Raw genomic sequence first — 17,012 nt, forward strand, 5'->3', positions numbered from 1 at the left:
GCTGCCAGAGAGGAGTGTGAGCAGAGAGGAGTGTGGCGTTTGCCAGCTCTAGTCAGACTCAAGGTCCCTATTTCTGCTGATCCTGAGTGGCTTATGGTCCTGTTGGGTCTAAATCACCTTTCCCAGGCAGGAGCTCATGCCCAAGCACAGAGAAGGAGGTCTAGGAAGGCTGAGAAGCAATGACTGCTTCACCCAGGAAGGAAGAACAGGTTTGCCAGTGGATTTATACAGAAGGCACACATTGTCCACTTCTTCCTGGATGTGAGCTTTGCTGCAGCCTGAGCTCAAAGCATCTCTGCTTCTACTTAGGAAGAAGTAAATCTGAGACCATCACGCTACCACCTGCAAGGGATTCGCCTGTGCTTGAGTCATCCAGAGACAATGAATGAGCACAGATCAAAAGTGTTTGGCACTTAGCAGGAAGCTCCAAAGCTTGAGCTGTTGAAGCACTTTGGTAAAGACTAAGAACAGCATATTAAGAGTACATTTTACCATACCTTGTTAGGTGCAAGAGGAAGGGGTAGATCTTGCTAGGTCCTGGAGGAAAATTTATATTAAATTCTGGTGTCTTTCCTGGTACCTGGAGGAGTACCTGGCTCTTAGTTTTTGTCAGGCAATCCTAGTAAAGAGTAGTTAAACTATCTGATAGAGAACAAGTATGCTTAATAATGACTGGTACTAGCCGGATAGATAAAGAGTATGTTTTATCTTATATTACTTATCAGTAATAGGTGCTCATTTTTCAGTCTAGAAAATTCTCTCTACTATTCAGTAAATGCACAAGTGCTGGTGGTGCATCTCAGGCACTATGGCTCCTGTTCTGATATTACCCAATTTGCAGCTCCATACTAGCAACACTTGTGAACTGGGAGGGCAAAGTTAGCTCCAAAGCAACCCTCTTTCTCTCTGGAATAGACTGCCAGAAGCACTCAGCATCAGCTGTCCCATGAGAGAATTTTAAACTCAAAACATGTCGCAAGTGTATGCCAATTTGTGAAAAAATGCATCTGGCTCCATCTTCTTCATTAGTTAATGTGCTTTAGTGAGAATAATGCAGTTGCATATTGCCTGTTAATCTTGGTGTCATGGGTGTACCTGAGCAATGGCCTCTTTTCTAATGCATTTCCTAAAGGTTTAGCTCAGTACTTCAGCTGCACGTGATGAAAACTTAGGATATACTAAAGGGAGATCTGTTTTCTGTTCAGTTCCATACACTGCCCAAAGGGAATGGAGCAGCAAACTCCTTGCCTTTGCTCTGGGGAGGATTAGACAGGACTTAGTGGAGAAAATGTAAGCAAATGAGATCAGGCAATCAGCTAGCAAATTAAAATGGAATAACTGCTTATCTGACTATATTCTATTTTTCTTCATACTTCTGCCTGCCATTCAAAAACACATGTGTGGATCCCACTCCCCAGATTTTGACTTTGATCTCTGACCATCAGACTTCTCTTTAGTCTGTGAGTGGAAAACTAAAATGCAGATGCAGGATCACACTCATGGAACAGCACATTCTTGGCTTCCAGCCACATCCAAATTCATTAATAATAGTAGTTTTTGGTAACTGCCAGGAAAGATAAAGAAAGCAGTGACATTTTAACTGTCTTGCGATGCAAACAGTACACATTCCCAGGAGTTCAGCAAAGTAAAGTGGAAGCTTAATTAGGGATGATACATTCTAAACTTTGCATTCATTATGTCTTTAATTCTTTCACAACTCCACAAATCCTGAAGTTGTTTTGTAAGACACTTTAGCATCAGCATTTAAGTCATAAATATACCTTTTTTTTAAAGTATTGTAAACAACTGTATGCTTTTCTGCTTTCCAAAAACCATTTTAAAATACAATACTAATATTAAGGAAGTGTGGAGGACATGTCTGCTTTTGGTACAGGGCAGTTTGGTGGTGGTAGGTGGCTTAGTTAAGCAAATCCATACCATTAAACAATATGAAATAAGATACCAGTAGGTATGCCAGGGATCAGGAGGTGGCAGCAAAACTCTGAGGAGATATTTGGTTTCTGCATGTCAATAATAGAAGTATTTTAACTGCACACCAGATTGATAAATCATGTGGAATTCTAGTAAAAAAAAACAAGGGATGGCCAGACACTGATCATGCAATGACGAATCAATGGAGCCTAACAATATCCACCCAAGGGTGTTACGAGAGCTGGTGCATGTTGTTATGAGGCCACTCTCCTTAAGCTTTGAGAAGTTGTGGAGACTGCGGGCAACCCAGAAGACTGGAAGAAGACTAATGTCACACCCATCTATATGAACAACTTAAAGGAGGCTCCAAGAAATTATAGGCCATCAGTCTTACTTCAGTCCCTGGGAAAGTTATGGAACAAATCCTCCTGGGGCTATCAGATGAAGCATGTGGTTCGGAAAAGCCAGTACAGGTTCAAAGGCAAATAATGTTTGACAAATCTGATCACCTCCTACAACAAAGTAAGCTGTTCAGTTGATGTGGGATGAGCAGTGGACACTATCTAGGTGCCTTTCTCCAAGGCTCTTGATAGGGTTTCCCTCAGCCTCCTCCGAGAGAACAGAGGTGTTATGGTCTAGATAAGAGTCCACGCAGTGTGTGGGGAGCTGGCTGAGAGGCTGCACCCAGAGTGGGGTGACAAACAGCTCCTTTCCAAACGGGCAACCTGCCACAAGCAGGGCTTCCCATGGATCAATACTGGGCCCAGCACTGTTTAATATCTTCCTAAGTGATCTGGATGATGGGGTCAAGTGCACCCTGATGAAGTTTGCTTCCCCAAAACTGGGTGGGAAAGTGGACACTTTGGAATGAGAGTCACCCTGCAGGAAAACCTGGATAAGCTGGAAGAGTGAGCTACCAAGAACCTTATGAAGTTAACAAGGAAATGGGAAAGCAGAATCCGTGAGTGCAGCACAGGCTACCTGGCTGCTGGGGAGAAGCTCTGTGGGAAAGAATCCAGCCCAGGTTGGCAACCAGTTGAATATGAGCTTACAGTCTGCTGCTGTGGCAAAGAAGCAACCAAGACCTTGGTCATCAACAAAGACATTACCAGCAGAGATAAAGATGTCATCTCACTCTACTCAGCACTTGCCAGACTACACCTGGAAAAGTGGGTTCAGTTTTTGTTCCCCCTACACAAAAAAGATGTGGGCAGCTGGAGAAGGTCCAGAAAAGGGCCGCAAAGATGATCTGCTGCAGTTCGGGGTCTCTCGGCGGATGGTATAGCAGACCTTACCAGAGAGTGTCTCTGCCCAGCCCGGTCAGCACCCCAGTGCACCAAACCCTCTCTCAGAGCGCTGGTCACTGCATTTCTGCAGGCTGGGGAGCCACAGGCTAGCTCTGGTTTTGTCTGCTGTTCGCAGTACGATGGCAGTAAAGGAGGCGAGAAGGGTTTATGCACAGTGACCACGGGAGCTGTTTATTCACATGGTCCACCAGAGGCCAAAGACCTCCCAAGGGCAGAGACACCGAGATGCAAAGACCTCATGCAAAGACATTCCTGGTGCAAAGACACATCATGGTGGAGGGTCAGAGGTTTTCTATAGAGCCAGGGGGGTGGGAACAGCACATTGGCCCAGTGATCTCTGGGCACGGGGGCAGCACATGGGCAGAGTTAGGGTACAGGAACCAATAGGGAAAACCTGAGGGAGTGGCCAGGGCCATGTGGGCAGGGAGGACACATAAGGAAGAAAAGGGGTGGGGAAATACAGAACTCAGTATCAGGGGGCAGACTGCCACAGTGATCCAAGGGCTTGAAGCCTGCTGTGTGAGGAAACACTGAGAGAACTGGGCTTGCTCAGCCTTGAGAAAAGAAGGCTCAGGGGAGACCTTCAACACGTTTCAGTATTCAAAGGGTGGCTACAAAGACGATGGAGAATCAAATTTTAAAATGAGACACATGGAAAAGACAAGAGCTAATGAGTACAAGTTACTCCTGCAGAGATTCCAACTGGACACAAGAGGAATATTTTTCATGAGAAGAATCAACCTTTGGAATAATCTCCCCAGGAAAGTGGTGGATTCCCTAACTTTGGACACTTTAAAGATTAGTCTGGGCAGGGTGCTGGACCATCTGGTCTGGATGATGCTTTAACCAAGAAATGTTGGACCAGATGATCCTTGAGGTCTCTTCCAACCTGGTATTCTATGACTAACTCTATGAACAGCAAAATTTTACAAGGTGAAGAGAAAAAAAATTATGTATTTTAAGACTTTTGTAAATATAACAAAAGAAGAAAGTTAAAATTACCTTATGAGAAGCTAGAAAAAATTCCTAACCTAAACAAAGAAAAATAATGTTCAACATATTTCAATATTTATTCATATTAACGTATTCAAGCTCCATATGCCCTACATAAACATGACCAATTTCTACTGTATCAGTCAGAAATTTGGAATCTCTAGAGCACTTCTTTTCTTTAACAAACTAGAATTTTACTACGAGTTGCATCTGTAATAAGAAGACCAGGCAAATAACGTGTACATGTGAATATGCATGTTCTTTCAATAAAATAATTTGCATAATTCATTTACTATACCTAGATATACTTCAGAGCTTTGCTGAACAAAAAAATTCAGAAGGTTCTGCAATTATAATAGGAAAAAATGAGAAAACAAACTAAGTATGCCTTTAATAAATGAAACCATTTTAACATATTTTCCAGGATCCTCAGTTTGCAATGACTGAAACAGATATTTTGCTGGTTCCAATTCCATTCAGCCAGACCTTTGTGCTAGCCACAAGCCTGTCTGCTGGAAGACTATGAAGATGAAACACTAACACACACACACAAAAAGAGCAAGTATTTAAAATGCAACAGAAAAAGAAAAAATCTATCACTATTTTTTTACTTTCACCAACAATGTTGGAATTTGAGATGAAAAAAAGAATAATATCATTTATACTCATATCAGAGAAAAATCAGGGAAATAAACTTGGCTGGAGACAGCTTTTATAAGTGTTTTTTGAGCCAATCAAATAAATGTGTTTAAAAAATAAAAACCCAACCTGTTCTCTAGAAAATTTTCTAAATAAGCAAGTCTGGTAAACTCTTCAGTAAGTGTGATGTAACACAAACTGTGTGCCACAATCCAGAGAACACAGCTTGAATGCTGGGAACAGAGTGGGAGACACCTGAGATGGCTCTGTTAAATTATGCAAGAATCTCAGCTATGCACGGCAAAAGTGTCAGTGTCAGGAGGTGAATAACACCAAAGCAGTTTCTAAACACAACTAGACATATTTGAAGCAGGAGTTCTCAAACTGTCCCATAGGGCTGGCCACACTTTGAAGAGAAACTGGCACAGTTTCACTTCCCATTAATGATCATATAATATCTTCATGCCAAATACAGCAATTGCCTGCATGGAAAAATAATTTTAGGAAAGTATTTAATATGTTTTTAACTGCCTTGTAACAACAACTTAGCAACTGAAAAGAGAGATGCCAACACCTTGTGATGGGCTAAATCTTTAGAGACAACCAGGAAAATTCTGTGGGTGGAATGTGTACAGTGATATACAGACATGGTACTACCTGAGATGTCTTTCTACTGCTGCATCCCCCTGTAAGAGATGTAGGATCCTGCCTTTGCAGATTTCCAACCATGTCAGCAAGACAGAAGAAAATAACCCAGACATATCAGTCATATCTCAACTGTTTTGGGGACTAGTGTGTCTCAACAGCTTCTGAAGTGTCATATTTTTTCCTGCCATTTTCCACCTGAAAAACCTCTGGGAGGAAATGAAAATGAGCAGGTCATCCAACCTGCCTAAATCTACCTCCCTAACCATCTTTTTCTAGTCTGGCTCGTAGACTTTCAGACTTGGACTGGTTTAATGATTTTGAGATGTTTAGCTCCTAACCAAAGTCATGCTGAAGAATGTTCTTTGAAGATGGTTTGGAAAAACCTCCTGGGTCTGGAAAACGCACTGACCTGTGGAAAGCTCTTCATTCTCTCCTTAGTTTCATCACGCTTGCTGTTACTGAGTGTTCAGCTCACAGGAGCTGCTTTGGTTTGGATTTGTGGAGAATACGCCCTTTTTCAAAACCAACAGAGGGCTCAACTCACTCTTGCCAAATCCTACAATAGGAAAGGAAGGATAATACATGGATGGGTACAATGGCAATTCATCTTTCTGGCTTGAAGCCTTGTTTTGGAATTTTGTTTCTCAGTGTCTGTCAGCAGTTTCATCCTGGGGAATTTAAATTTCTCCAACAACAGCCTGACCTCAACTAAAAGTTTGCATATAAAGTATCAGAATTCAGAATTAATTTTTTAAAATTAATTTTCCAAATGAAGTTAAGTCTTAGAATATGAAAAAGTACTTGGGTGGTACTCAGCATAAGAAGAAAGAAATTATTACCTTGGCATTTGTTTAATCTTGTGAAACATTCCTTTAAAAGGACAGTGAGACAAATATTTAAAATGTGATCTTAAAACCCACAAAAAATATGTATTCATCCGGGAACTGAGCAACATTTGCTGTGTCTAGCATTTCTAGGCACTGTAATTACTCTACTGGCTTTAAGAATAATTTATTCAAAAACTAACCATGTATGGTTCAACAGGTTTCCTCTCAGGAATGCTTCATCTGCTGATACATCACAAAAGGAAGCACCCTGTCTTGTCTTTGAAGATACGGATAAAAAGGAAGTAATTGTTAATGATTTGCATATCTAAACAAAAAATGATTGACAACATAATGAAATAATGTAATCCTGTAGTGTGCCAAATATTGCAATTTTAAACTGAACAGGAACAAATGTCAAAGGAAGCTGAACGAGAGTAGTTGCATTATACACTACAGAACCATATGCCTAGTAATAAAAGACATGAGAGGAAACTGTAAGAAACTAGTCTTCTGGAACTGCTTGAGTATTTAAATGAATTTTTGGCACAATTAAGAACTTCATTCAAATTGCTACTTGAAGACAATGCGAAAATGCCCCTCCAAGTGCAGAATTAGAGCTGTCCAAAACCAGCTGTAATGACATATTTTGAGGAGATTAACCGGGAACTACTATCAGGACAGCATGCTGTAGACTAGGGAGCCCTTCTTCAGGCTGACAGTCCAGCACACTGAATGCCGAGTGTTGTGCACATTGGACAACACTGCCGTTGCAAATGCATGTATTTATAATACCAGGGTATTCCTTTGCTTGGAAAACACCGGAAGAATCTTTGGCATATTTTATTACATGAAAAATAAACCCATCAAATATAGATTAATTGAACGAGTAAAGTCTCATTCTTTCACAAACAGACAGGACTGCAGCTTCTTCTTCTGGGGAAGCCACCACTGTTCCTGCCACCTGCAAGCCCCGTCCATCTCTCAACCCCATCCCAACAGCCTTACTCGTCCCGCTCCTCACCCTGGCTCCCTCCTGAGCTCACCTCCTTCAGAAATCATTTCCTCGGTGTGGCTCGGGAGCTCCCTGCGGCAGGAGGCCATCAGCAAGTGCAGGATCTCAGGTCTGAGGCCCTGGAGCAGCACGGTGTTCCCCGGGCACGCAGCCCCGGGAGGTCCCGCAGCAGGGCGGGGAGCACAGCAGAGGCACGCAGACCCAGCCCGAGGCATCGTACGTGATGTTAACTTGAGGATTCAGAGTGAAACAAAACCGGAGGAAATAAAACCCAGTAGGAGAAGCAAACTGTTTTTCCACCGTACCTTTTAAGGAAATTTTTAGTAAACACTAGAGGAACATCGTCGCATTCGCACTAGATTATTTGGATTGCAGTGAAATAATGTGTTCACTGAGAGCACTCCGTGCATTAAACAGAAGGCATGGAGCTGACGAATTAATTAATTAGCTTTGTCATTGCTGCTTTCCGGGCTTGGACAAACAGCTGCTGCAGGTCACTGATGTTTCCCTGAGCACAGCCCTGATCGATGGTTTGAAACCTTTGCCTGCAGGTCTGAGGGCTCTGCTGTTAAAAAGGTCCAAAGAAGCGAGTTCATGTGTCCAGCAAGCAATTTTAACCAATTTTTAGAGAGGAAAATACGTGCATGCAAAGGTGTTCCAACTCAAGCATGCAAAGGCTTGACATACATTAGCATAATAAACAAAAATAGGAAGAAGCTTAACAGCACAAATGATAACTGTGTGGTGAGTTTCGCACTCCCTTTCCTGCAGAGCCCTAATGAATTTTTCGCAGCCTCGGCTCGCCGCGCCGGGAGGGGAACCAGCCCCGCGCCGGGAAGGGAACCAGCCCTGCGCCCGGAGGGGAATCAGCCCCGCGCCGGGAGGGAGCTCAGCCCCGCGCCGGGAGGGAATCAGCCCCGCGCCGGGAGGGAATCAGCCCCGCGCCGGGAGGGAGCTCAGCCCCGCGCCCTGAGGGGAACCAGCCCCGCACGGTGCCGGCACGGCCGGAGCTGCAGCCCAGCCCAGCCCAGCCCAGCCCAGCCCAGCCCCGCCACACGGCGTCACGCGCCCCCCGCGGGCGGGCCCTCCCTCCGCCGCGCCCCAATGGCGGCCCTGCCCGCGCGGCCCCTCCCGCCGCCGGCCAATGGCGCTCGGGCCCCGCGAGCGGGCGGGCCGTGGGCGCGCGGCCGTTGGGCTCCTCGGGCCCGCCCCGGTGGGCGGTGCGCGGCGCGCCCGGCCCGGCCCAGCGCGGCGGCGGCGATGCGGAGCCGGGGCGAGCGGAGCCGCGGGTAGACGGAGCCGAGTCGCGCCCGCCCGTCAGGCCCGGCCGCAGGTACGAGCAGCAGCCCCGCGGAGGTCCGGGAGCCGGCGAGGGTCGCGGCGGGGGGCTCCGAGGCGCCCGCGGGGCTGCGGTGCGCCGGAGGGATTTCCCGCGGGAGGGCTCGGTCGGCGAGAGAGGGGATGCGGCAGGTGCCGGACTGTGGCCGCCCGGTCCCGGGGCGCGGGGGGGCGCCGGTCCCAAGATGGCCCCCGCCCCCCGCCGCCGCCCCGGGGAGCCCCGGGAGCCTCCCCGTGCCCCGGGCTGCCTCGGGCGGGCGGCTCCGTGCGGGAGCGCCGGGCGCGGGAACCCCCCCGCGGGCAGGCCGGCCGTGCGGAGCGGAGCAGAGCGGAGCGGGCGGGGGAGCTCACGGTGGATCTAATCACGGCGAGTGCTCCGGCTTTTAAAACCTGCCGGGCTGCCGGGATTCGTTGCGCAGAGCTCCTTCTGGCGAGTAATGGATGTGACTGAGCCATTAAGGGACACCGCGCTGCGCAGCCGGGCTCTGGAGACCTATCAACTTCAGTTTATGGGGTATCGGGAACAGGAGGCGTTTTGATGAATTGCCTGGTAATAACTTAATTCACCTGTGAACCCGGCTCCTGTTAATGCCTACATTTAATCTGTGTGGAGCAATAAATACTTATTAATTTGGTGTGCTGCGTGTGGAGAACGTAGATGACTCTTGATGCTGGGAAGAGCAGTAGGTGCCTTTGCATGCCACTTGAGTGCTTTCACTTCTGATCTCCTAGCTTCATTTTGTTTTTTCTGTATTTATAACAACCTGCCTTTCTTTCTGCATTTCCAGATCTTTTAAATTGATTTGATTCCTTAAACAATTTGCCACATCTTTGCCTTTCTTTCCCTCTAAATAAACTGTAGAATAACTTCAGGGGCAATAGCTTTCAATGATCATAGAAGCAGAGAATTGTGAAGGTTGGAAGAATCTGTCAACACTATCGCTGTAATCCCTAAAGCACTAAACCATGTCACCCAGCACCAGAATTCTTCCCTTTGAAGAAGACTGAACAGTCTGGACAGTGGTGGTCAGCATCATTAGACTTCATGGCTATCTTTGTTAGCTGGATTCAGAATTTGTTTTTTACAGGTTTGTTTTTATAGGTTTTTTGGATGAGGTCTAGGATTCTTATTTTAAGTTTACTTGGATCAAGAGCTATATTATAATGAGGGATGTTGTTTTGTAGATGTTCATTTTAAAATATAGCAATTAGAATTTTGATATGAGTTGTTACCATCCTTCAGGTCCCTTTTATGCAGGGATGTTTATATCTTGGCCATATTTATAGAAATAGCTTACTTAATTTACTACTAGGTTGTTCACTTACTTGAAGTATTGTTTGTCCATTGATGTGGATGATCAAATCTGTAATCTCACTTAGAATTAACATTAGGATTTTGCTAGATGTCACTGTTTGGATTGAGTAAGATTTTTTGCATTTAGGGTGTGTGATTGCATGTAGCTTCTAAAAGCTGTCTTAAAGCAACAGTTAATTTAGTGTTTGGGATTTAATCGTGCAGAGCTAGGAAATGAGAGTCATCCATTTCAACTGTGCCAGTTTGTTCATCTGTATGAAAATGAGTAAAGCAGTAACCTAAATGCTGAGGAGTTGATTTAAATTACTTCAGACGTGGAATAGCTTTGGACTTTATTATGAATGTGTTTATATTTACATGTGTATACTTAAAAGGAGACAGGAAATCCCAGAGCTGTGGATTGCTGTCAACTGGCAAAGTACATCAAGGAATAGTTGCTCTGTGTTTACTCTATTCGTGTTCTCTTCTTTAGGCATCCACTAGCAGTACTTATTAGAAACAGGATACTGTGTCAGATGGACCTTGAACTTGAGTTAGTATTGCATTTTTGTGTTCATAATAAAATGTTTTCTGTGTAGAAGCATGTCATTAGGAAGTTAAATTTTAGATCAGACAGGTATCAGAGCTGTAAGTTTTTAAGAGTACAGTATAAAAGTCAATACCAGATACAGAAAAAGGAGGATAAGGAATGCATTATTACTTTGGAAGTTTATTTGCATTTTTGTAAACATTTTTAGGACATCCCAACACCTGATAGGAAATGGTCACAAGTATGTTTTCTAAGTGGCAACTTCCAGTCCTTTCCTGAGTGCCTTGTAGGAGTACTGTGCTTCTCACGAAGAAGATACTGAATCTGCTGCAATTCCCATCTCACGATGTTGCAATGTTGCCTTTCACTGAAACTCCAGCCTTAGTTCTGCTTTCATGCACTGAATCTCCCTTTTCTGTGTGGCAAGCACCTGGGCCACCTGTGAGCCTTTATTTATCTCTAGCATATGGAAGGGAGCAGAAGGGATCTATAAAAACTTGTTCAGTAGCATCTTCCCTCCAAACTGGTTCTTCTGTGTTAAGTTTTACTGTGGAACTTGCTATGATAATGAGTAAAAGCAGGAAAAATCCAGTTTTGCTGCTAGCAAAGTGTCTGTTAGTTGCCTTCTAGAGTATCTTTTGGAAAGTTGTTGCAGTGAGTTAAGCAAGTTTGACCATCTAGAACTACATGAATTATGTGTAGGAGTGATGAAAGCTTCCCACGTAGTTGTGCTAATGCAGTTTAATCCCAGGCTGTGTTGTATATGTTCTTCCTGACCTCATCTCCTTCTTGCTGCTGGTTTTTGTTTGTTAAGGAAAAGATGGAGTATATTAAATTGTGTCCTCCTAATTTTAGTCTTTGAAGTATAATAATATAGCTGAATTTATTTATACCTGCTTTCAGTGGATTGTGGGCATTTCTATCACAAGTGATATCATATACTTATCTAATACAGTACCTTTCCCTGTATAACAGAAATAGACAGGGCACAAACATTACTTAATGTACTTCAAATAACTTTTACACTGCAGTATCCTTAAAAGCACTTGACAGCCCAGACTACTAGCTCTGTCCCATGTCATGTTGGCCATATGGCAGATCTGAGAACAGCTCTGATGTTTTTGTATTTTACTGAACCATTTTGTATTTTACTGAACCATTTTTGCGCATTACCACAAGGTATTCAGTAAAGTTCTTTGACACAAATGAGTTTTCAAAGACAGCAATAAATGATAGATACTTTGACATGCTCTTTATTTTAGCTGGCAGTCTTGTATTTAGGGGAAAAGCAGCAGAAATAAAAAATAAGGCATGTCTGAATATGCACAAAACCTTGATGATCTTGAATATCTGCTTTTGTTATGCTTAACTACCAAGAACACAACTTGAATTTTCCCTCCACTTTGGTAGGCTAACAGATTCCATGTGTTCTTAAGCAGTGACATTAAGCAGACAGACTAGTCTTTAGGACTCTAGGTTTTGTCCTGAAAATGGTTGATTAATATACATTATGAATCATGGCTAGAATCAATCTTATCTCCCAGTTGTAAGCTCTGATGAAAAGATGAGCTGCTAATATAAAAGGGTTTATAGTGTCTTTAGTCTCTTGGGATCACATCTTGCTACAGTGGCAACATCCTTTTTTTTTTTTTGTCAGTGATGTAATGAGCCTGCAGCAAAAAGCTCACAAAATGAACTCATTGTTTATATCCTCAGTGACATCAGTATTTAAAGATAATCATTGAATCAGTCCATAAACTATAACTACAAACTATATTAAAGTGGAGTTATATTAAATATAATATAAATTGGAGATACGAGCACTTGTAGTTTGCAATGTGCAGAGGAGATGGTGACATCTGAACACGGAAGGAATAGGTTGCCTTGACTTTGTTCTGACTGTCAGGTGCTTCCCATGCATGCACCAGGGCTGCCATGTCCTGTTCCCCACGTGTGTTTTGTGGTCTGCTGCTCCAGCTCTGCAGTTTATTGCCAGGAGGAGATGTTGGGTGTTCCCAGTTTGTAGGAGGCACAGGCAGTGCATAATGCAGTGTTGACACTTGCTGAATGTTGGTGTGCACAGCTGGTTATGGTCTGGAGGTTATTGCCGGCTTTCAGAGCACAGTAATTAGCTAGCATGAAGCAAAGAAATGAGCCTCTTTACTACAGTCAAGAAGTCATGAGTGCTTAAGGGCTTTTTAATGTGGACTCATTCAGTGCAGTGGTAGAAGGCTTACACCTAAAGTTTTGTACCAGAACTTGCATATTGTTCATGTATAAAACATAGTTACTTGTCTGAAGTCTTACAGATGTTTATATGTAAGATAATGCTTACCTCTACCGGTTTTCAGATCATTATTTTGCTGAATTATAATTTTAAGACCAGTTTATTTTGGACAGGTGTGGAAGCAGAACAAATACGCAATTTGAAATCCTCTCTCTCCCCAGCTAAAAAAAGTCTTTTGACTTTTCTTGTTTCTGCAGGGCTTTATAGAGAATCAGATATTTGGAAGTTAACTACTTTAAATTTATTTTTCTAACATTTAGAATGAAAATATGTAGTATTTAAAATACTGACTAGAATGTCATATTACTATTACCCTTTCCCTTTTTTTTCAGACTCCATAGATTCTCAGTTTGGCAATCTGGAAAATGTGTTCTCTTAAGCCCCTGTTGAAGTGAAAACAGTTTCCAGGTAGGACTCCCTTGTGATGACTCTTGCTCTTTGTTTTCTGATAGTGAACTAGGCTGTTGCTTGTTTTCTACAGTCCTGAGCAATATGTGGATTAATATTAAAGACCAAGAATTATTTCATATCGTGCTTAATATAAATAAAACTGTGAAAGTGTTGTACCATTGTGTGGTGTAAGTATTGTGTGTTGTCCAATTGTGTGTTGCTTTATTGTCTTGCAAAAACAGCCTCTTTTTTGAGGCACGAATGACTAAATTTTCTTATGGTATTTCATCATGTATGATTGTAGAAGTTTTGAAAAAGCAGGGAAGTATTGCAAATGCAGCCAACAGTGAAGACTGACTGCAAAACATGTTGCATTATAAATTGTGTAACAAATTTAATAGTACAGTAAAACTGCTTCAGAGCTACTAATTGTGTCTCAGAACTTGAAAACATACACATCCATTTATAGAAAGAGCATAGAAACCCTTTATTGCTTTCATAATATTGAGCTTGGTTTAGCTAGTGAAGCTGTTCTGAGAGGAACAATGTAGTTTCAGATCCAAAATGCAGAGCTGCTGTTTCACAGACAATACGCCATGAATGCTATCTAAAGAAACAGACTTGACATTGCTAATTATATGTGAAAGTGAAGTATATTTGTTTCACACATTCGATGTAACTGAATCAGAAGCTTCAACTGGCATATGGAGAGAGGTTTTTTGTGTTTTTAGAAAACACCTTACAAGTTCAGCTGATAAAAAGCCTTGCTTATTTATCACAGTCCAGAAGAGTTGCAAAACAAGAACTAAATCTGGTCTAATTCTAAATCTGAAGAAACAGTCCTGAATTTTTTTCAGATGTTTGACAGATACAGTAATGAAGATGTTTCAATGGCATAACAGATCCTGTGATAGATGTTTTCAATGAATAGCTGTTCATGAGCAGTTAATTATCTCATTGTAATCTGGGTCATTTGGGAAGCTGTGAACACAGTTCACTTCTGTGTTAGGATTGCATCGTAAGTGAAATGTGCATGTGGAAGGGGGAATGCCAAAGCTGCATCATCTTGAAACTAACAAGGCTGGAGAAGTGACCAAAACCAACCTCTCACTGAGCAGCTTGCTGCCTAGTTAAGGTGAATGAAGGCAAAAGCTTAACGAAGGTGTGAAATCTCTACTCTAAATCATATCTAAAAATCCTTGCTCCTCCCCTAATGCTTTCCCTCCTACCAGCCCAAGGCAGTTAGTGCTGCTCCCACCAGGACAAACAGCAGCCCTTTGTTAGCTGCCTTGCCTGGGGCACACCCTGTCCTCCCATCGCTGCTGCTCTCTTGCCATCTGGGAATCCCAGAAACCCTGAAAGGAGCCGTTTGCTGCATGGTCTCCAAGGTTAACTAATTCAGTAAATCTAGGTTACCAACAGTACACATTGAGCTAACCTGTAACTTCAGTCCCAGCATTTAATTTCCTATGGTGATAGCAGCATCCAGTCTGTACCACAGAGCTTGTAGGCTTATTCAGAGATTGCTTCTCCAAGGATCCAAATCTGTGACTTTATTAAAATCAAAATTATACATGCTAGAAACTTTGTCTTGGTATTGAGATGACACTACAAGTACTAGAGCCCAACAAGTCTGAAAGGGCCCTGCTTGAGCTGCAGTGCGTGACTCCCTGCTTGGAAAGCTTGAGTGTTTGAAATACGATACAGACAGTGACTTGGACCACCTTCCAGCTGCCTCCACCAGTCTAAGCAAGGGTATCGAAATGGCAAGCAAACCTCAGAGGATAAAACTGTGAATGGCATGCTTTGAGCAGAGTGCTGAAGGGTGCCTTTGGTCCCTCATCTGACTGCTGTGAGAGTCATGTGTCTGTGCCGTGGGACCTGGCGCGACACCCTGGGTGCTTCCCAGGGAAGACTGGCTGGCTTCAAGAAATCTTGATTGTTAAAATGGAGCGCAAAAATCACGTGCAGCAGCTGAGTGCTGAGGCAAGATAGAAGTCAGTTGTCCAGCAAACACATTTTTTGATTGGGTGTAGAAAAGACAGATGTTTTCCCTTGTTTAGAATTATGGCTACAACTTGCAAATGGAGATAGTTGAATGCTGTTGTAGTCTCCGTCTGTTTGGAGATGCTGGAAGACAATGTTTCTAGTGGATGGGTGGGCATGCTGGCAGCCAGACTGAGGGAGAAAAGAAACTCAGTGTCTGGAAAGAGCAGACTTCTGGACTGCAACAGTGTGTTCCTGGGCATTTAGATGTGCAAAGTTCTGCTGTGAGTGTACAAAGATTCACAAAGCAGTTACTGGAGGAGGGAAGTTAAAAGTGGCTTACTGGGAGTTAAACAACCGGATTGACAGCTGGAGAAAGGTTGACTTTATTATACCAGCGGTAAAGGCTTTTGCTTCCTAGAAGCTATGGAAACTGTTTTCTGACACCACATAATGTATTAAAACATTATTTTAGCTCCTGATTTCATGACATAGACATCTGTTACTTAATGATGATAATGAAGTATCACTAGCCCTTCTCACTAGGGCTTTTTATTGAACTTGTTCTGACTGAAAAAAGTACAGAGAAACCTAACCAATACGTGTAATATGAAGATGGGTCATCTCAACCCATTAACTCTATGCCAGTAGCTCACTTCTGGCTCAACAAACTAAAGGTGGTGCTAGTTTTTTCTTGTGGTCCCAAACTAAAGCATCCTGTTGGAAGATATGTAGGCAAATTTTCTTTTAAACTGCTCTATGAATAGAGGCAGACAGCAATTGTAACACAATGTTTAATTCTGTAGCTTTGTTGTGTAGGTGGACATGTGTAATTGCTGGTGGCTGTTGAGTAAATGTCATTTCATTAATATTGAATTTATATTTTACTCCTCAGACTTTCAGCTTTGCCACACTATTTAATGAATTCCAGATAGCTGTTTTGACTTCTTATGGGTGATAGCACTTATATTTTAAAGAAAACAAGACATTCTGGTTTCTTTATCCAAGGACTAAGCTCACCATTTTAAGTGCTGCTACTTACATTAGGGAGTTAAACATCCCACCTTATTAATACATTTACTCCGTCTTCTCTAAAGCTTTCATTTGGCTTTGACATAGCATTAATATTTAAAATGTATGTATCAGTTCAGTAGACACATGCATTACTTATCAGAACACTGCAGCTTATTAAAACAAACCTCCTGTCATCACATGTGAAAGTCTAGAGTGACACATAGTGCCAGCAGGTGCATTATACATTTTCACAAGCTGGTCAATTGAAATGGTGGGTACTTCAGGAAGAAAAATCAAAAGTTGTGGATGCCCCATCCCTGGCAGTGTTCAAGGCTGGGTCAGATGAGGTTTTAAATAACCTGATCTAGTGGGGGGTATGCCTGCCTATAGCAGTGGAGTTAGAACAAGGTGATCTTTAAGGTCCCTTCCAAGCTAAACCATTCTATGATTCTATGAAAAAAACCCACCATCTTGGTAATACAAATGGAGTATCTCCAGATTCCTGATACGAAAACATGCACGCATATTGATATAGTCTGAGACTAACAGACTGTAGTAACAGGAAAATGTTAAGTAATTGGACCTTCTGAATCTATTTAGTCTGTTGTAACAGTTTCTACTGTGTCAGAGCAGCTAGCTACATGTTTTAATTGAGATTTCTTACATTTTCCCTCATTGTAAAGATCTAAGTAATAAATTTAGTTATCCTCAGCTGTCTAAAAACAAATCTCGTCTTGTGTGCAATACTTACGGTTAGCCATTTGTTTAGCTGCTAATTTACAGCTTATAAGGTCG

General features: G+C 42.7%; 1 protein-coding gene and 1 long non-coding RNA gene across 6 annotated transcripts in view; one reads left to right on the forward strand and one right to left on the reverse strand.

Moving 5' to 3' along the window:
- Positions 1-8,238, reverse strand: part of LOC146440849 (uncharacterized) — a 29,984-nt gene extending 21,746 nt beyond the window's left edge. Inside the window, exons 1-4 of one of the 2 annotated variants that reach the window (XR_014849697.1) lie at positions 7,390-8,238; positions 6,547-6,623; positions 5,929-6,075; positions 4,646-4,752 (exon numbers count right to left, since the gene is read on the reverse strand). This is a non-coding gene — a long non-coding RNA (uncharacterized LOC146440849). Of the gene's footprint in view, positions 1-4,645; positions 4,753-5,928; positions 6,076-6,546; positions 6,624-7,389 lie in introns of those variants that run through there. The other variant, XR_014849698.1, reaches the window with a different exon arrangement.
- A 327-nt stretch (positions 8,239-8,565) lies between these two features.
- Positions 8,566-17,012, forward strand: part of MPP7 (MAGUK p55 scaffold protein 7) — a 154,538-nt gene continuing 146,091 nt past the window's right edge. For 3 of the 4 annotated variants that reach the window (XM_085050447.1, XM_085050450.1, XM_085050448.1), the window contains exons 1-2: positions 8,566-8,691; positions 13,160-13,235. The gene's annotated coding sequence lies outside the window, so the exon portion shown is untranslated. The remainder of the gene's footprint in view (positions 8,692-13,159; positions 13,236-17,012) is intronic. The other variant, XM_085050449.1, reaches the window with a different exon arrangement.

Source organism: Lichenostomus cassidix, chromosome 2, assembly GCF_008360975.1.
Source record: "Lichenostomus cassidix isolate B80296 chromosome 2, HeHo_3.0, whole genome shotgun sequence".
NCBI classification, from domain to species: Eukaryota; Metazoa; Chordata; class Aves; order Passeriformes; family Meliphagidae; genus Lichenostomus; species Lichenostomus cassidix.